Source organism: Pristiophorus japonicus, chromosome 20 (assembly GCF_044704955.1).
Source record: "Pristiophorus japonicus isolate sPriJap1 chromosome 20, sPriJap1.hap1, whole genome shotgun sequence".
Taxonomy (NCBI): Eukaryota; Metazoa; Chordata; class Chondrichthyes; family Pristiophoridae; genus Pristiophorus; species Pristiophorus japonicus.
Window position 1 is genome coordinate 80618715 of NC_091996.1, and position 21516 is coordinate 80640230.

General features: G+C 48.6%; 1 non-coding gene across 1 annotated transcript; it reads right to left on the reverse strand.

The window, feature by feature from the left end:
* Positions 1-18337: 18337 nt before the first annotated feature.
* On the reverse strand, positions 18338-18409 carry trnaw-cca (transfer RNA tryptophan (anticodon CCA)). The gene has a single exon. It is a non-coding gene; the product is annotated as a tRNA-Trp (tRNA).
* Positions 18410-21516: the final 3107 nt, after the last annotated feature.

Genomic DNA, 21516 nt, shown 5'->3' on the forward strand with positions numbered 1-21516 from the left:
AACTTCAGTACCCCATTCCTGCTTTCTCGCCATACCCCTTGATCCCCCTAGTAGTAAGGACTTCATCCAACTCCTTTTTGAATATATTTAGTGAATTGGCCTCAACAGCTTTCTGTGGTAGAGAATTCCACAGGTTCACCACTCTCTGGGTGAAGAAGTTTCTCCTCATCTCGGTCCTAAATGGCTTACCCCTTATCCTTAGACTGTGACCTCTGGTTCTGGACTTCCCCAACATTGGGAACATTCTTCCTGCATCTAACCTATCTAAACCCGTCAGAACATCGCTGCATCGTAATACTTGATGTCATTATTGTCCTTTTCAATCCACTTGTTTCACACCAAAACAAATTGTAACCGTGATCTGAATTTAACGCCACGTGATTCTTTTAAATCACCTTTAAATGATTGGGTAAAACCACTCCTTATACCAGCTTCGATTCCAGGTCAGGGCGGTAACTTTTGTAACACCGTTTCTAAATTCAAAACCTTATAAAATTGACGACATCAGCTGATGTGAAAATATAAGAATTCATTTAATCACCGTTAATTAACTGATAACCTTTTGTAGAATGAAATAAATAATAATGTAGTTACTGAGGGACATTCAATCATTCATTTTCTCTTTACATGTGATGAACTTTTATCCCGATCTCATTTGCACACTGTATTTTATGAGAATGGTTTAAAATTGTAAGTGTTTATGACTCAGTTGTAAAACCATTGATTGTGTGTGCGCTTATTCTTGATAGGAGGAGCACTTGAGACCAAAGTTCCAGTTCTATATGTGTATCAATAGAATCAATTTCCGCCAGTTTCCTTAAACCCAATAACTTAATTTATTTCTGGTGGGCTGGATGGAGGAACATGATCCATGTAAAAAATTGTCATTGTTTTATATGAACTGAATGCTCATAAAAGTATTGGAGTGGGAACTCACTGGATAACAGCACAGCTGGCAATGTTTGCGGAATATATTCGTGCAGCCAAAACGCACAATGACAACCTCGAACTGTGCTGCACCGAATCCTCTGGGGAAAAATAGTTAAAGGCTTTGTCTCTGGGAGGGCTCAAACCACCAACTTTTCGATTAACAGCCGAACACACTAACCCATTGCACCACAGAGACTGGTGAAAGAGCATGTTGCAAGACATCCAAAACCAGGGTGTCAGTCAGTTAAAGCTTCAGATTGCTCTGACCGGAACAAAATGCTGACAGGGACAGTTGGATTCACCGTTTCTTTGCTTGGTGAAATTTCAAAGATTGAAAGCAATGCACATCAACCCCAAACCTCGTCACCTACTCACTAACTCGACAAAATGTTGCATTTTGTTTTCATGCCAAGCATTTATCATTGATGCATTACAATGCCAACACACTTTTTACCTGGCAAGACAGAAGTACAAGCTGTGATGAACAGTGTGAAATAGAGGAGGGGGTGGTGTGTGGGGTCAGTTTGCCTTCCTGACCAGAGCGATGATGGGTCACTCCCACTCCCTGGTTCTCGAGCCTGGATTTATTAATCAGGGTGTGATAAAGTACAGCAGACAACTGTTTTATACAAAGTAGGTTTGGGTTTTATTCAAGAAAGCAAATAACACAAATACACTCCAATAAAACTGTAAAATCTTACAAAAGGTTCTGAACAATGGGGAATACTTTGTTACAGGTAATAAACACAACAGAAATATCTCCCATCTCCCACTTATTCTCCAACTAAGTTAGTTTCCAGGGCAACAGTGATAATGCTCACCAATCCTTCCTTTCACAGTTAGGGCTGTTTTGTGGTTTCGGGGTTCTTTGGTTATAGCCGGTTTACCTTGCCATACCCCGGACATGGCAGAAGACCTCTGCTGCGTATTGAAGCCAGTTGGGGCAAGTTCTTTTCTCCGATATCGCGATGTTTCTTCCTGTGTTTTCTTGCCGTGTGCTCTCGATCTTGTTGTTCCGAAGTGCTTGGTCAGAAAAGTTCTTTCTGTGATGGTCAGAATAGAGATAGCTCACTTGGTACGATAGGCCCTTAATTATACTCGGAGAGCCCGTTTAATCTTCGCGCCAAATCTAACGTTTCTTTTGTTTAAGTTTTGCTGCCCAGCTAACTGAAACTTGATTAAGTTTTAATCTGGCGTTGGTAGACTTTTCTGAGTTGATGAGCTCTTGTCCATTGTGGTAGCACTGCTTTTTGCTTCTGGATGTCTGACCTGAGCCAGATATTTCTATGCCTGTTGAAAAGGTGTTGAAATATGTATGTGACATTTGGGTCCTCTGGGTGGGGTGGATAATGTTTCTTCTGTGGTTGATTGTTTAAGTGCTAATGTTTTCTCGGGGCAAGTTTTTGGGGGTAAACAGTTCCCAGACAAGTTGATTAGCTCCAATGTCCAAACTGGCCTTTTAGAGATTGACCCCACCCCTTTTCTTGCAGACCCAACATTCACCTTTTTAAAAGTCCCAAACTTGGTTAAACCTCGTAGATTCCTTCCATAAGCATTTTAGGATCTCAAACTTTCTGGTTGACATTCTCAAGTTAAATTTCCTTTCCAATGAGTCCAAACACTGGGGGGGGTTTCCCACAAACTAGAGTGTCATGTTAGGTGAGCCAAATTCCTGACACCCAAGAGTCAACCTTCCCCTGTAATTTACCGAGCTAAACCCAAACGTACATTCCCTTTGAAATGTATTACTGTTTACAGGTAAATTCAATCATAAGTTACATGACAGCATAGAGGGGGTCCAACGCCCCTCCATTACTCCAGTTTCACAAAAATACATAGTAAAACACACACAGTAAAAACCTTTGAACACTTGACCTCTGCGTGTTTACAGCAGGTGGAATCTAAACCGGACCTCACCGGGTGACTGTGATTTTCCTGCAGTGTTCTATCATATTTGGTGTTTCCCTCTCTGATACAATCCTGAAGTTCTGCTCAGGCTCGTCCAGCTGGGACCAACCACCTCGGCCCCTCACCCCGCAGGTAGTACACCATAAATAAAAAATAATCGCGAGCTGGCAGATAACTAAAACATGGGAAGCCATTCTGATCCCAGCTGGTACCTCTCTATTTCTGAAAATATCCCACCAGAGTGGAACTATGATCTCCAAAATCTCGCCCCCTATCGCAACTGTTTTTTGTTCTAGAGAATAGAAATGTTTCTGTGATATTTCTGCAGCTTTCAGTAGGGCGGTAAGATGTTCGGGTAGTGGGGGAATTTCATCGCCAAATATACAACATAATCCTGCAGGTTTATGATGTTTTCTCTCACAGTGAGGTGAACAGTGGAGGGTTCGGGAATGGGGACAATCCGTTCCTGGGCCACTTGAACTTCTGCCTCGGGTTTAAAGCAAAAACTGCTGTCACTGACCGGACACCAGAAGTGTCCATGTTGGTAGTGGGGCGCACTTGTGGTGACACAATATGTCCCACCCCCGATGTATGCTCCCTGTGGAGGGACATGGTCTTGTGTCATTACCTCCATGGTACAGTTGATAGACTGTGCACCAGCAGCTTTAAACCCACACTGTGGTTTAGAATAGGTGTTCAAGTGCTGGGGACACAGTATTATGTGTGCACCCGGAGAGGTCAGTACCCGTCACAGCGTGTTCCCACTTTATTACATAGGATGGGACCGCTGTGAAACGAACGTGTGCATCTCCTTGAATGACTCCAATGTTCCCCACCCTGTATACAGTGCGGGTCAGGCTGTCACACCCATGACCGACATCCTCACTACTATTCCCATGATAGTGTGATTGGAACACCCGCAATCCACTGGGACAGGGCAGGCTTCAGAAGCTAGGCGGAGCTGGCATGGGCTCAGTGAATTACTAAACAGGTGGAGTGCTGTGAGGTGCTTGTTGCTGATTCAGGAGGGGATTAAACCTTGCTTTAAACCCCCCAGGTTGTTACGGCACTGGCCCAACAACCATGCCCCATACAGCACACACACCTCATTCCTTGCAGCCTGGTCCGAGGTATTCCTATCCTCCCGTAAAAGTGCATTTACTGTTTTGGCAAGTCTTTCCAGCTCAACAATAATTTTCTTTTAAATGGACTGTCATAGCCTGGTCCTCGTGTAGCTCTCAGCCTGCCACTGTGTTCTCTTGCCTTAGGATCTTCCGGAGTTGGTTTTTTAGATCATTTATTTGCGATTGCAGTTCTATATCGTCTATGCTATTTATCACAGAGGATCCTTTATTATATGCAGTGAAAATGTCATTCCAGGTTCCCCTTCTTTGTCTCCCCGTGCCCATAGTGTTCCCAGTGTGTACGGTGTATAAATCTGCTTTGTCTACGTTGCCAAAACCTAACTCGTAACATTTCTTGAACATTTCTCTGAGTAGGACCTGGTATAGCTGCTCCGTTTCCTTCGGGCACCAGTCAGGTAATGTACCTCGGTAAGGTTTAAGATGACTGAAGTTACTGCATTCCTCGATGTCACCTCTGTGACCCGTACTCGTCCCCATTAGGGCGAGCAGGAGCAAGGCCCCTCTCATCATTCTGTTCCTTCCCTGTAGGGACACAAAATAGATCGCCTTGCCCTTGAGAAAAACAGTTCTCTGGCTTGGCAAAGGTGATCCAGTTCTACAATCCAACTTAAACTCTAAAATAATTACATTCTAAAACTGAAACTCCCAAAAATCTTAAAACTCGCTTAAAAACATACAGTAACGCTCTGTACATTGGCCACCCATCTCCGGGTGGCCAGGCTAAATCCTGTTCTGCTCCTTCCTTTTGCGACCTCTGGGCAGCTTGTGTGGCCGGCGGTGAGGCCGCCCCTCCCGCAGGACCCGGAGTGTTCTGACCGGAGGTGTGCCTGAGTCCCACATTATCGGGGGAATGGCCCCTCCCGCAGGACCCGGAGTGTTCTGACCGGAGGTGTGCCTGAGTCCCACATTATCGGGGGAATGGCCCCTCCCACAGGACCCGGAGTGTTCTGACCGGAGGTGTGCCTGAGTCCCACATTATCGGGGGAATGGCCCCTCCCGCAGGACCCGGAGTGTTCTGACCGGAGGTGTGCCTGAGTCCCACATTATCGGGGGAATGGCCTCTCCCGCAGGACCCGGAGTGTTCTGACCGGAGGTGTGCCTGAGTCCCACATTATCCGGTGAATGGCCCCTCCTGTACTACAGCACACTTCCCCTTTAGGTGTGGCTGCTGAGTTCATTTAGTTAACTGAGGGTTCTGCACAGCCGGGGGCTGTAGGCTGGGGACTCTCAGTTGGTCGCTGGTCCACCACTACCTCTCCTGTGAGTCCCTCACCGTTGAAGGCTGCAGGCTGGGGATCCCTATCCCTAGAATGACCCTTGACCTTGGGCATTCTTTTACAGGTTGCAACCCTCCCGGGGCTGAACCACTGAAACTGGGGTGCTGGTGACCACGGTGTCTTTGACCGTGGTGTGCGGGGGGTCCTGCTTAGGGCTCCGGCTACTGGGACTGCATCCGAATCCCAAACAATTGGGGGTTAGCCCCTCCAGTAACACAATTCACCGCACCCAGCTGTATGGTCTGTGGGTCTGCTATGTTCCCCGTGGGCCCTCCACAATCGGAGGCTGCTGGCTGAGGATCCCTGTCGCTAGAACAGTTCACTGTTCCCAATGGGAGCGGGATGGAGAACGACCCAGCCTGTTCGTTCCCTGTGAGACCCACTAGACTGTACGGGACCCCGTTAGATAGAGGTGAGGCGGCTGGGTTATCTGTGTGTACAATGGTGCTTAAAGCTCCAGTATCGAGCAGATAGGACCCTGTCACCTTCTCCACCTCCATCTTAACGCACGGTCCCTTGTGTGCATCGTATTCTAGGGGACACAGGTACACAGGTGGTGCCGGTTCTAGCCATGGGTCGAGATTTGGCTGCAGTGGTTACCTTCCCCGGCCTGTTTAAAACAGTCTGGAGCGCTGCCATGAACTCCTGAAAGGTTTTGGGGGAACTCTGCACTAAGGGGGGATCCCTTTTCCCACTGTCTTTCCAGGGTTTTCGCAATCTTTCCTCCAGTGCCCACTTTTCACGCTTGGTTTCGGAAGAGATACCCCCTTCCTGGTGCCATTCCCGCTTTGCTTGGTGGGGCCTTAACTCATGTACCCTCCCGTTGGGTGGGTTCTCCTCCGTCCCTCGGCCGCTCCTAAACGCCAGGGTTAGTTGTCTAATCACTGACTCCTCGGTGGCGTTGGGATCCCGAGGATCGAACCACAGCTCGGCTTTGGCCTTCACCCGGGGCAAACTGTTTGCCACCAGGCTCCGGAACCAGTGGGCCTTCTCATCCCGGGTCAAGTGATCCTGGTCGAGGGACCCACTGCAGGCGCTCTCGTAGACGGGCCACAGCCTGTCTGTGAAAGCTTGTGGGCTTTCCCCTGCCTGTTGCAGCGTCCTCTCCACTCAGGAAAATGGGCTCCCATCGTTGAGGCCCATAGCCTCCAGGATTTCTTCCTGGATGGCCACAGATATACTTTGTCCCCTCTTGGTGTTTGTGGAGAGAGACTGGTACAATCTACTGTCGAGGGACAATAGGAGCATGTTTGCCGTTTCGGAGTTGTCGCACCCATTGATGCCGGCCGCTTGGTCTACTTCCACAAAGTGAACCGAAGGGTCCCCTTTATGACTGAGCTTGTCCAGGTGGGCGACCATGGTTCTAAGCTGCTGGGTGTTGTGGGGAACCACCAAGTTACTTTCGAGGGGCCCTGTTGCCCCACCGAGAGTGGGCGCACCGCATTTCTGCTGCCGTACCGGGCACATCGGCCCTGGTCCCAGCCCTCGTCGTACTGGTGTCGCTCCCACCACGCCCTGCTGCCAAGCCGAGTCACAACCCAACGCCACAGGTAGTGGTTCACCGTCCCCATCTACGCCGCAAACTGTTCACCCTCCTGCTGCCTGACCGGGCTAAACCCCGGGGCCACAGGTACTGGGTAAATGTCCCTCTCCGCTCACCCCTCCTGCTGCCTGACCGGGCTAAACCCCAGGGCCACAGGTACTGGGTAAATGTCCCTCTCCGCTCACCCCTCCTGCTGCCTGACTGGGCTAAGCCCAGGGGCCACAGGTACTGGGTAAATGTCCCTCTCCGCTCACCCCTCCTGCTGCCTGACCGGGCTAAGCCCCGACACCACAGGTACTGGGTAAATGTCCCTCTCCGCTCACCCCTCCTGCTGCCTGACTGGGCTAAACCCCGGGGCCACAGGTACTGGGTAAATTACCCTCTCCGCTCACCCCTCCTGCTGTCTGACTGGGCTAAGCCCAGGGCCCACAGGTACTGGGTAAATGTCCCTCTCCGCTCACCCCTCCTGCTGCCTGACTGGGCTAAGCCCTGGGCCCACAGGTACTGGGTAAATGTCCCTCTCCACTCGCCCCTCCTGCTGCCTGACTGGGCTAAGCCCCGGGGCCACAGGTACTGTGTAAATGTCCCTCCCCGCTCACCCCTCCTGCTGCCTGACTGGGCTAAGCCCCGACACCACAGGTACTGGGTAAATGTCCCTTTCTGCTCGCCCCTCCTGCTGCCTGACTGGGCTAAGCCCCAGGGCCACAGGTACTGGGTGTATGTCCCTCTCCACTCGCCCCTCCTGCTGCCTGACTGGGCTAAGCCCCGGGGCCACAGATCCTGGTTGAACATTTCCCCCTGCTATTCCAGGTCTGCCCGAGCCGTACTCGGGTTTCTGAGGCAGAACATGCCTTTGGCCTTCGAAAGAGCAAGGTTCAGACTCTCAATTTACTTTTGGCAGGGACTGTGGTCTCCAGTCTCGAACTCTCTGATGCTTGCTACCTTATAAGCGGCCTGTACATCCCTTAACTTCTCCTCCTGCTCTTTACTTATCCGGGTGAGGCGGGTGTTTTCCTCCCACAACACCAGTTCTTGACCCTTCGCTTCGGTGACCTGGCACTGAAGGTAATCCTGGTGGTTTCTATGTATTTCCACTAACAGTAGTTTCCCTTGCTTTTGCTTGCCAAACTCCTCAAATAATCTCTCCCCCATGATAGCTCTGGCACTCAAGTGTTCCTCGGACTCTCTGAGGTCTGCCTCCAGTGACTCGACTATCTTGTCCAATTGCTGGACCTGTCGCTGTAGGCAGACTAACCATATTGCTTTCTCCACAGAGCGCTTATGGTCCTTACTCTCAGTCCATTTGGCTGCAGTGTCCACAGGACGCTCAGCGCGCAATAGGTTCAGTACCCATTTCTTTGTTATATTGACTTTCTCGAATATGTAAGAGGAAATCCTCTCTTCCATTTGGCTTCTTTCCTCAAAAACAGTGTGTACTGCATCACACCCTTTTGACCAAGGTCCTGCCGCAGTCGCCATTCTGTAGGGGGTGCTGGGACTGTCAGCTTGCCTTCCTGACCAGAGCGGTTGTGGGTCACTCCCACTCCCTGGTTCTCGAGCCTGGATTTATTAATCAGGGTGTGATAAAGTGCAGCAGACAACTGTTTTGTACAAAGAAGTTTTGGGTTTTATTCAAGAAAGCAAATAACACAAATACACTCCAATAAAACTGTAAAATCGTACAAAAGGTTCCAAACAATGGGGAATACTTTATTACAGGTAATAAACACAACAGAAATACCTCCCACCTCCCACTCACTCTCGAACTAGATCAAACTCTAGGGTTCTAGGGATAATGCTCACCAATACTTCCTTTGACAGCTCGGGCTGTTTCGCAGTTTCGAGATTCATTGGTTATAGCCGGTTTGCCTTGCCGTACCCCGGGCGTGGTCCAAGACCTCTGCTGTGTATTGAAGCCAGTTGGGGTGAGTCCGTAGATGTTGTTAGACATATTTTGGATTTATCTCTGCTGAGTACCCAATTTCCTTTGTCATCAATAGCGTTTTAAGTTCTTTCGGTAATTTTTACCCGCTGGACAATCGAGGCACAAATTGTTGAGTGGAAAACTTTCGTGGACCCCGGTTTTCTCGTGGTTGATTTTCCTGGTTGGGTCCATCGGTCGCGGTGGTCCGGTTGATGCCTGTTACCAAGTCAGTTGGTATTGATGTTCCACTGATTGGTTTTTTGAAGTTCTTTTCTCCGATGTCGTGATGTTTCTTCCTGTGTTTTCTCGCCGTGTGCTCTCGATCTTGATCTTGTTCCAAATTGATGGTCAGAAAAATCGTTTACTTTTGGTACGATAGGCCCTCAGTTATACTCTGAGAGGCTGCTTAATCTTCGCTCCAAATCTAAAGTTTCTTTTGTTTGAGTTTTGCTGCCCATTGATTTTAAGTGGTTTTCTTTGTATAAGTTTTGGTGGACTAGCTAACAGAGACTTGATTAAATGTTTTAATCTGGCATTGATGGACTTTGGGATGGCGATACTCCTTCTTTATGAACTGATGAACTCTTGTCCATTGTTTTAGCTTCAGGGAGTCTGGGCTGAGCCAGATATTTCTACACATGTTGAAAAGGTGTTGGAATATGTATGTGATATTTGGGTCCTGTGGGTGGGGTGGATAATGTTTCTTCCGTGGTCGATTGTTTAAATGCTAATGTTTTCTGGGAGCCTGACTATGGTTAAAGAGCTCCCCCAGACAAACTGATTAGCTACAATATCCAAACTCTAAATCCCACCCCTCTGTCACTGCAGCTTTTCCCCACAGGCCCAAACATGTCTTTTAAAATCCCAAACTTGATTAAGAATTGTAGATTTCTTCCATATGCTTTTTAGAATCCCAAACTTTATGTTTACTCGTCCCAAATCGAATTTCCTTTTCAGTGTGTCCAAACACTGGGGGGTTTCCACGAATTTTGGAATCTCCATAGGCAGTCCCTCGGAATCGAGGAAGACTTGCTTCCACTCCGAAAATGAGTTCTTTGGTGGCTGAACAGTCCAATACGAGAGCCACAGACCCTGCCACAGGTGGGACACTTAATAGTTGAGCGAAGGGATGAGTGGGACTAGTTTGCCGCACGCTCTTTCCGCTGCCTGCGCTTGATTTCTGCATGCTCTCGGCGACGAGACTTGAAGTGCTCAGGCCCTCTCGGATGTATTTCCTCCACTTAGGGTGGTCTTGGGCCAGGGACTCCCAGGTGTCAGTGGGGATGTCGCACTTTATCAGGGAGGCTTTGAGTGTGTCCTTGTAGCGTTTCCGTTGCCCACCTTTGGCTCGTTTGCCATGAAGGAGCTCCGAGTAGAGCACTTGCTTTGGGAATCTCGTGTCTGGCATGCGGACTATGTGGCCTGCCCAGCACAGCTGATCGAGTATGGTCAGTGCTTCAATGCTGGGGACGTTAGCCTGAATGAGGACACTGATGTTGGTGCGCCAGTCCTCCCAGGGAATTTGTAGGATCTGGCGGAGACATCGTTGGTGATATTTCTCCAGCAACTTGAGATGTCTACTGTAAATGGTCCATGTCTCTGAGCCATACAGGAGGGCAGGTATTACTACAGCCCTGTAGACCATGAGTTTGGTGGCAGTTTTGAGGGCCTGGTCTTCAAACACTCTTTTCCTCAGACGGCAGCAGGCTGCACTGGTGCACTGGAGGCCCTGTTGTATCTCGTCGTTGAAGCCTGCTCATGCTGATAGGAGGCTCCTGAGATATGGGAAGTGGTCCACGGTGTCCAGGGCCATGCCGTGGATCTTGATGTATGGGGGGCGGTGCTGTGCGATAAGGGCAGGCTGGTGGAGGACCTTTGTCTTACGGATGTTTAGCGTAAGGCCCATGATTTCATACGCCTCAGTAAATTCGTCGCATATGTCCTGGAGTGCAGCTTCTGTATATGTGCAGACGCAGGCCTTGGTGAGGCCTCACCTGGAATATTGTGTACAGTTTTGGTCTCCTAATCTGAGGAAGGACATTCTTGCTATTGAGGGAGTGCAGTGAAGGTTCACCAGACTGATTCCCGGGAGGGCAGGACTGACATGTAAAGAAAGACTGGATCGACTAGGCTCATATTCACTGGAATTTAGAAGAATGGGAGGGAATCGCATAGAAACATATACAGGTCTGACGGGATTGGACAGGTTAGAGGCAGGAACAAATTTCCTGATATTGAGGAAGTCCAGAACCAGGGGTCACAGTCTAAGGATAAGGGGTAGGCAATTTAGGACCGAGATGAGGATAAACTTCTTCACTCAGAGAATTCTGAACCTGTGGAATTGTCTACCACAGAAACTTGTTGAGGCCAGTTCGTTAGATATATTCAAAAGGGAGTTAGATGTGGCCCTTACGGCTAAAAGGGATCAAGGGGTGTGGAGAGAAAGCAGGAATGGGGTACTGAAGTTGCATGATCAGCCATGATCATATTAAATGGTGGTGCAGCTCGAAGGGCCGAATGGCCTACTCCCGCACCTATTTTCTATGTTTCTATGTTTCGATGCAAAGCACAGAAAAAAATGGTTGAAGTATCGACTGTCCCTCAGTTAGTATTTGTTTCATTGTGCAAAAGAAGGTGATGGGTTAATTAATGATGCTTTCCCGTGAAAGCAATACAAATGTTTCACAAAAAAACATACGGTGACTGCAGGTGAGTGTTGCTTCTGATACCTGGTGGGAGTGGGCGGGGATTTTAAAGCCCCTTGTATTGAGGAACCTTCATATAGACAAACATTTCAGATGGTCTGTAAAGATCGTGTGGTACAACAGTAGCCGGTTTGACCCCAAATCAGAAGTTTGAGTGTTCAAATCACATCAAGGTCCCTGTTCCTCAGGATAATTTGGGAATTAATATTTGCTTTGCTGTGTCACAATAACCAGACCCTTGCTCTCAGGTCTGTCTCACTGTTTCCCTGGTATCAGGCAGAGATACGCCTGCTGCCCTTATTTATTTCATGTGACAGGACACAAAAGTTCAAAATCAATCGAAAGGTGACCACAAGGAGCCCTGAATACTCAGGATGGCCGAGCGGTCGAACGTGCTGTGTTCAGGTCGCAGTTTGCTCTGGAGGTGTGGGTTCTCGTCCCAATTCTGACATTTCCTTTTTTTAATCATTGAGCAAAACTTATTTGCTTGAAACCACGACAAGCTCCAAAAAACTGGGATTCAGCAGTTCAACTGCTCGCTTAACATTTCCGTCTGACCGGGTGCTGAAAGTGGAGATGTTTCCGCAGTGTAGCGGTTAACACGTTCGCCTCACACGCGGAAGCTCACCGGGCAGGAATATTTTCTGGAGATTTCTCCTCATACATGCTCAGGGGCGAGTTTGTTCTTCTGTGAAAGGTCATAAAATCATAAGCATGTAAGGATTTGGAGCAGGAGTATGCCATTCGGCCCCTCGAGCCTGGTCTACCATTCAAGAAGATCCTGGCAGTTCCTCGACAGCAAGTTTAAACATCTGGGGCGGAGCCAACAGGCGACTGGCTGCAATCAATGACAAAAAGGTGCATTTTGCAGAAACCCAGCTAACTCAGTCAGTAGATCATGAGATTCTAAATCTCAGGGTCACAGGTGCGAGCCCCACGTTGGGTGATTATTTTTCATAGAATTATATAATCAGAAGTTTACAGCACGGAAGGAGGCCATTTCGGCCCATCATGACTGTGACAGCCAATTACAGGCTCTCCAGCCTAATCCCACTTTCCAGCTCTCGGTCCATAACCCTGCAGGTTACAGCACTTCAGGTGCACATCCAAGCATTTTTTAAATGTGGTGAGGGTTTCTGCCTCTGCCACCCTTTCAGGCAGTGAGTTCCAGACCCCCACAACCCTCTGCATGAAGGATTTTCCCCTCAAATCCCCCCTACACCTACCAATGACTGTAAATTTATGCCCCATGGTTGTTGACCCCTCTGCTAAGGGAAATGGGCCCTTTCTATCCACTATATCAAGGCCCCTCATAATTTTATACACCTCAATGATGTCTCCCCTCAGCCCACTTTGTTCCAAGACAAACAAACCCAGCCTATCCAATCTGTCCTCATAGCTAAGATTCTCCCGATAACATCCTTGAAATCTCCTCTGTAAGTCTCTAGTACAATCACAGTATTCTTCCCGTAAAGCGGTGATGAGAACTGCATGCAGTGCTCCAGCTGTGGCCTAACCAGTGTTTTATTTTCAAGCATAACCCACCTGCTCTCGTATTCTATGCCTCGGCTAATAAAGGCCAGCATTCTGTATATCTTCTTAACCAGCTAATCCACCTTGCCTGCTACCTTAAGGGATCTGTGGACATGTACTCCCAGGTCGTTTTGTTCCTCGACAATTCTCAATGTCCTACCATTTAATGTTTAATCTCTTTCTATTGTGTCTGTAAGCACTCAACTAATGACTCCATGAGGCAAGGTATTGTACTTGAACTGTGGTGACCTTAGTCCATTTATTGCAGTTCCTGAGTGAGGGTACAGTATGGTGAGCTCCCTTGTATATCTGGTTACCTGTCGTGTACAGGTGACACCTAGGTCTCCACCAGTTGCACCCTCTGGTGGTACAGGCATCGGAAATACAGTGTGAAGATACATCCAGTAGTCTTATGTAACTGTACATTGAGTGTACAGGGAGTATACTTATATTATACAGACACAACATCACTCTCCCCTCAGTCTTGTGCCACTGGCCTTTGCATTGTGTGCTCTGGCCCGAGACTTGAGTGCCCAAAGCCCTTGCACCTTGTCAATGCTTTGGCTTGGTTCTCTCCCTGTAGACCCCCAAGTCCTTATTGCCACGACATTGGGAAATGGTCAGCAGTGGACGGTTGGAGGTTGCAGTGGGGGTTGTGTGGGTTCTGGGTGTGATCCATGTGTGTCCATGGCTACATACATCCATTCCCCCCCCCCCATACATAGACCATGTGTGTGGCTCAACACCTGCATGTGCAGACCTGTACAGACAGAAAGAACAAAAAAACATCGGATTAGTTACATCACTGTTTGGGTTCTGCAGTAGTGGAACAAGTACATTTTACAGGTAAGGCACATACGTGGTGTCACAGTCTTGTCCATGGGTTGTGTAGGTGCAGGTGGGTGAGGACACTAGTTCCAGAGTAACCAGACTGTGTCCAGGTTGTCTGATGGCGGCGCTGTGTCCCCTGCCAGCTGGATGGGCTCAGATCGCTCACCTGGCTGAGTCTCAGAGCCTTTGCCGTTGCCTAGTGATGGGCAGAGCCACAGGAGTGTGTGGCCTCCTTGTCCTCCTTTGAAGGCTGTGGTGTCTCCCTGCTGCTCTTCAGCGATAGTGGGAGCCTGGTCATCCCAGGTCCCGTTGGGAGGGCAGGAGGGTGATATCCGCTCGCTCCCAGTACTGGCCCTGGTGGCCAGAGAGTTAGAGCCGATCGGGGGCAGGGTACCGGTCGTGGTGCCTTTGCCGTCCGCTGATCACTGGCCCTGCAGCTGGTATGCTCCCTCTGTGTGTGACCACACTCCCTGGGGTATCACATTGGGCCCGGAGGGGCAGGCTCCATGATCGCTGGACCTGGGTGCTGACGGGAGGTTGCCCTTGGTTTTGTCGGCATGCTTGTAAATCCCAGCATCGCACGTCATCACTTCGTTTACTCTCACAATACATTGGTTCTGACCGCAATCGCCCGACTTATCATGATTAGTTACATTTACAAACTTGAAATTATCAGTTACATCTTTTACATTTGTATCACCATCATCGCTGTATAAAGAGTGGAACTGTCCCTTTAATTGTGATGGGTTGCCGGTCTCCTTTAAGAGGGTCTTTCAATCTTTACCCCAATCCTGTTCGCCGCTCGGCATCACGTGTTGCTCCCTTGTGGCCTGGCTGCCGCCATCTTGACTTCAGGCACTTCACCTCGTGGTTTGGACGCCATCTTCTTTCTCTCCATGAGGTAGGCTGCGGTGATCCTTTTCTCCCCAGGTTTTGCCACGGAAGCTGGGAAGTTACCTTCTGCGTGAATTTTCTTCCTCTGGAGTCCTGCCACTGGAGCCTGGAAGGTGAGGTCTGGTTGTTTGGGCTGGATCATCTCGCCGTTGGGTTGAGCGGTCTGTGTCGTCGCCTCACAGTCGAGTTGGGCGGTTGGTTTTTCAGGTGTTGTGCTGGATCCAACTTCGGGGCCGCGGAGGACGTCGATCGCTGGAGGTTGGAGCTTTTCCCAGCTCCAATTGATCTTTTTCATCCACCTTCTTCCTAATAGCTTTGGACCATCCCCAGCAACGATCCACAAATGTAACCTGTGCATCTCACCGCCATGGGACACCTGGACATCCACGCTGCCAACGACTGGGATGTATCGTTTGTGTAGGTGAGCAGTTTCACTTCGATCGGGATCATTTTAGGTCATTCGATTGGATTGTCCCAGAGTTTCTCAAAGGCTGCCTGATTCATCAGTGACTGGCTCGCCCCTGTGTCCACCTCCATCGTGACTGGAACATAGTTGATTTCAACTTCCATTTTCACCGGGGAACTCTCAGTGGTGCAGGTAAACACTCCGTACACCTCATCGTCGCTGGACTCCGGATGATTGGCCAACTCTTCATCGACTCGGTGAGTACGATTTCTCTTGCATATTCGCTGGAGGTGGCCCTTCATGTTACAGCCTTTGCAAGTATAGTCTTTATAGCGGCACTGGTGGGCCCTGTGATTTCCTCCACAGCGCCAGCATGGGGTTGGCCGGTTGGCCACATGTGGCGGACTCAGGATTGTGGGACTCGGGGTTCTGTTCTCTCTTCCCTGAGAGAGACTGCTAGCAGCAGCCCTGCCTCTAAAAGGCACCATTCAGTTCACAGTACTTGCCGGGTTAGAGTCCTGGGGGTGAGACATCCACTTGGAATCGCAGGCCGAGATCATGAACGCCTGGCTCACGTTAATTGCCTTCTGCAGGGTGACCGTGGTGTCCGCAGAGAGCAGCCTGTGGAGAAGGCCCTCGTGGCCGATTCCAATAACAAAGATGTCCCTTAGTGCTTCGGTGAGGTGATCGCTAAAATCACATGGTGCAGCCAATCGTCTCAGGTCTGCAGCATATTTTGTGATTTCTTGGCCTTCGGGCCACCGGTGGGTACAGAACCGGTGTCTGGCTGTGAGGATGCTCTCTTTAGGTTTGAGCTGTTCCTGTACCAGCGTTACGAGCTCCAGATATGTTATTGTCTTCTCTGGGACTAGCAGGTCCCTGACAAGGCCATAGACGGTGGGCCCACAAGTGCTGAGCAGGATAGCTCTGCACTTATCAGCCAGCGAGGTCGGGTCGTCTCCCCCCATGTCATTCGCAATAAAGAAGTGTTCGAGCCTTTCCACAAAGGCCTTACAATCTTCCCCATTGGCGAATTGTTCAAACGTGCCAAGGTTAGCCATTGTCACATGGAAATTCGTATTCTCGTCACCAGTTATTGTGTCTGTAAGCACTCTAGTAATGACTCCACGAGGTAAGGTATTGTACTTGAACTGTGGTGACCTTAGTCCACTTATTGCAGCTCCTGAGTGAGGGTACAGTACTGTGAGCTCCCTTTCATACCTGGTTACCTGTCGTGTACAGGTGACCCCGAGGTCTCCACCAGTTGCACCCTCTGGTGGTACAAGCACAGTGTGTACAGTGTGAAGATACATCCAATGGTCTTATGTAACTGTACATTGAGTGTACAGGGTGTATACTTATCTTATACATACACAACAAAGATCATCGGTTAATTAATGGTATTTTCCCGTGAAAGCAGGATAAAATGTATCTATGATTTAATTTCTGCATTTAGAAAGACATGTGTTAATCACGGATAGTCAGCATGGATTTGTTAAGGGAAGGTCTTGCCTGGCTCATTTGATTGAATTTTTTGAGGAGGTAACCAAGTGGATCGATGAGGGCAGTGCGTATGATGTAGTGTATAAGGATTTTAGCAAAGCTTTCGCCAAGTTCCCACATGGAAGACTGGTCATGAAAGTAAAATCCCATGGGATCCAGGGCAAAGTGACAAGTTGGATCCAAAATTGGCTCAGAGGCAGGAAGCAAAGGGTAATGTTTGATGGGAGTGTTTGGGACTGGAAGGATGTTTCCAGTTGGGTTCCACAGGGCTCAGTGCGAGGTCCCTTGCTTTTAGTGGTAACATCAATGATCTAAACTTAAATATAGGAGGTATGATTAAAACGTTTTCAGGTGATACTAAAATAGACTGTGTGGTGATAATGAAGAAGAAAGCTGCGGACTGCAGGAAGATATCAATCAACTGGTTAGGTGGGCAGAACAGTGGCAAATGGAACTTAATCCAGAGAAGTGTGAAGTAATGCATTTGGGGAGGGCTAAGAAGGAAAGAAACACACATTAAATGGTCGGACATTGAGAAGTGTGGAAGAACAAAGGTATCTTGGAGTGCATGTCCACAGATCCCTGAAGGTAGCAGGCCAGTTGGATAAGGTGGTTAAGAAGGTACACGGAATGCTTGCCTTTATTGGCTGAGGCATGGGATAGAAGAGCAGGTTGGTTATGCTTGAAATGTATAAAACACTGGTTAGGCCACAGCTGGAGGACTGCGTGTAGTTCTGGTCACCGTATAACAGGAATTATGTGATTGTACGAGAGGGTACAGAGGAGATTTACGAGGATGTTGCCAGGAGTGGAGAATCTTAGCTATGAGGACAGATTGGATAGGCTGGGTTTGTTTTCATTGGAACAGAGGAGGCTGAGGGGAGACAACATTGAGATGTATAAAATTATGAGGGGCCTAGATATAGTGGATAGCAGAGGGGTCAACAATCAGGGGGCATATATTTAAAGTAATTGGGAGAAGGTTTAAAGAGGATTTGAAGGTAAAATTCTTCATGCAGAGGTTTGTGGGGGTCAGGAACTCGCTGCCTGAAAGAATGGCGGAGGCAGATACCACATGTAAAAAGTATTTGGATGTGCACCTGAAGTGCCGTAACCTGCAGGGTTATGGACCCAGAGCTGGAAAGTGGGATGAAGCTGGATGGTGGACCAGTCTCGAGGGGCCGAATGGCCGACTCCGGCCCGTAATTCTTACATGTTTATCATCTTATGACTTTTCACAGGAGAACAATCTCGCCCCTGAGCATGCATGAGGAGAAAGCTACAGAAAATATTCCCGCCCGGTGAGCTTTCGCGTGTGAGGTGAACGTGTTAACCGCGACACTGCAGAAACATCTCCACTTTCAGCACCAGGTCAGACGGAAATGTTGAACGAGCAGGTGAACTGCTGAATCCTACTTTTAATGAGTTGGTCGTGGTGTCAAACAATGAGTTTCGCTTTATGATTAAAAATAAGAAATGTCAGAAGTGGGACAAGAAACTACGATCTAACCACAGCACCTTAGACCGCTCGGCCATTCTGACTATTCAGTTCTCGCTGTGGCCACCTGCAAGTTGATTTTGAACTTTTGTATTCTGTCACATGAATTAAATGAGGGCAGCAGGCGTATCTCTGCCTGACACCGGGGAAACAGTGAGACAAACCTTGGAACAAGGGTCTGGTTATTGCCAAACAGCAAAGAAAATATGAATTCTGGAAGAACAATATCCAAAAGAACAGTGACCCCGACGTGATTTGAACACGCAACCTTCTGATCTGGAGTCAGACGTGCTACCATTGCGCCACGAGGCCTACACAGGGAGCGTGAGATGTTCCTCTATATGAAGGTTTCACAATACAAGGGGCTTTAAAATCCCCGCCCATTCCCACCAGGTGTCAGAAGCAACGCTCACCTGCCGGTCACCGTGTGGTTTTTTTCTTAAACTTTTGTGTTGCTTTCATGGAAAAGCATCATTAATTAACCCCTCACCTTCTTTTGCACAATGAAAGAAATGCTAACTGAGGGACAGTCGGATACTTCAATCATTTGTCCTGTGCTTTGGGGAGCGGGCAGGGAAGTGGACCTGAGTCCATGATCGCATCGACCATGATCGTATTAAATGGCAGAGCAGGCTCGAGGGGTGTATGGCCAACTCCTGCTCCTATTTCTTATGTTCTTATGTTCTTAGGCATGTTGACCCAATTTACACACTGTATTGCTGATGTCACCAGGAATCTGGGGCAACTTTTGTCAAATTTAACAGCACCAGTTATTCCTACCATGCACAGAAAATAGAATCAGTCTTAAAGATAAAATCCCATGGTGCTCATTTTCAGATTCAACGCAGTCGGATTTCAAATAAAGTGAAAGAATTTTACAGTGAAAAGATTTGGAAGTGTAACTTGTATTTGTGTCTTTAATTAAAGTTTGTGGCTTCTGACTCCCGTTCATGCCTCTGCTGAATAAGAAAGGAGGGTTTGACGTTGACCAGACTGCACTGACCCTGATATTTGTGAGCTCATCCTTTATATTCAGTGGTTTCTCGCCCTTTGATGGGCTGCAGTGTGGCGGATATCACGTTGGCCTCACACGCGAAAGGTCCCCGGTGGATCCGTTTTCTCTCACTGAAATTTATCTATTAATTGATGAAATAAAGAGCAATTCAGGAAGAAGGGAGCCCTAGAAGGGAGCCCTTTTGCCAGGAGAATAAATCGCAAATAACGACAGCAAATGCTGGAAATCTCAGCAGGTCAGGCAGCATTTGCCAGGAGATGAAACTCTCCTCTAATTGTTCCTCTATTGCAAGTTTAAACACAATGTTTCTACCCAGGATCAAACCGGGTATTTTTCACACATAAAGCAAATGTGATAACCACTACACTACACAAACCTCTGGCACAACATTCCCAACAGAGGGGAGCTGACCAGTGAGCTCCCTCTGTGCTGATCGGGAATGTGGAGGCTCACCTGAAACAACTTCTGTCCCACACTGAAAGTTCTCAATCCTTCTCCTCCGCTGCCCTTTACAGAAATGTCACGGATCACCCAGCCACCGTGTTCACTTCCACATCCTCACAGTGGGGCCACAGAGGCTCCTACCGTCTCCCCGCGATCAGTGAACTCGCCCAGTTTACAAAATTCAACCCGGAACACGTGCCCGGCAAAGGGCAGGAGAAGCCAGATAGTCTGTAAGATCGGTCTATCACAGAAAGTATTGATATTCATGGTGGTTACAGCAATTATTAATCGTCTCACAGACCTCAATTATTTTTATGCGATGAATTGATCGACAATTGAAACCAGGTTAGTGCACCGGATCTTAACCCCTCGACCACCAGGGAACAGTTATGATACATGTAGATATATTTATATATATTTATATATGAAGCTGAATATCAATGGCTAGCTGCCTAGACCTCTTGGTGCAACGGTAGTGCGTCTAACTTTGAGTGAGACAAGTTATTCCACAAAGACAACTATTTCATCTTTTGTTCCCTTTTAAACACTAGAAACTAAGAGAGGGGGAATAAATCGAGAAATAAAAGCACAGGGATATAGACAAGAGGAAGAGAGAAGGGGAAAGATACTGTCCCCACCCAGAACTAATGCAGAAACCCCTCTGCTGCGCTCGGGGTGGCCACCCACAGCCTGGATACACTAACGGGAGAACACCAGCGGCAGGTCGGGGCCATAAAAGGAACAGCGAGCGGCACTGGGAGCAGCTTGGAGGTCCCGGGAGACTACTCCAGGGATCAGCGCGAGCTGGTGCAGGAGGGCGGCGGCAACGAAGAGTGATGTCATCAAGGTCCAGGTCGGTGATTGGAGCGTGGGCAGGTACAGCAGGAGCGGCGAGATCGGGGCGAAGGAGCGGCGAGAGACTGTGGAGGGATGTGATCGGGGCCTAGGGGAGGCATGAGTTCAGGGCCAGGGGCCCAGGGGCAGCACGGGCCAGCCCACACTGCGATATGTGTGCGCACTAGGTCCGTGCAGCACAGCTGGTCTCCATCGTCCTGGTTAACACTTGCCACTGGACCAAGACCTCGCTCTGTCAAGCCCGTGTGATGGCTGGAGTGCTACGGCCACCACACGAAGAAACATCCACGCACAGGTATCTTCCACCCTTCGGGATGTAGTTCGGGTCCTTCATTGAAACACCTGTGAACTCATCCTTTTTCGGCGTGGAAGCAAGTCATCCTCGTTTCGAGGGACCGCCTATGATGATGATGATGATGATGGATACATTAACGTCCCAACAGCTCATTGACTGCAGGAGTGGGACCATGCGGCGCTTCAGAAGACATGTCGAAAAGGCAAAGTCACTGATTCCGTCTCATGTGCTCCTGCGATCAAGAATAGCAACACACACTAAATATGCTTCAATAATGGTTACATCTTATCTCCACACTTGCTGAGCAGTTGGCTTGTTGGCCTAGTTCTATGATTGTTGCTGTGAGGTTGTTACTTTAAATTTTGCGCAAGATCCTGGGTTCAAATCCCAGACCAGCCTTGCATTGACATTGAAACTTTGCAAATAAGGACTTGCATTTCTGCAGTGTCTGTCAGGAACTCCTGATGCCCCAAAGTGCTTCAGAGCTGTTGAGTTGCCTTTGAAGTGTTGTCACATGAGGAAAGATGTGCCCAAATCACCACACAAGCACCTCAACTCTTTGCAAAGGAGTTCATTGAATCAAAAAAGTTTACAGCACAGAATGAGGCCATTTCAGCCCATCGCGTCCGCGTCGGCCAACAAGAGGCTATCCAGCCTAATCTCACTTTCCAGCTCTAGGTCCATGACCCTGCAGGTTACAGCACTTCAGGTGAACATCCAAGCACTTTTAAAATGTGGTGAGGGTTTCTGCCTCTACCATCGTTTCAGGCAGTGAGTTCCAGATCCCCACAACCCTCTGGGTGAAGAAAT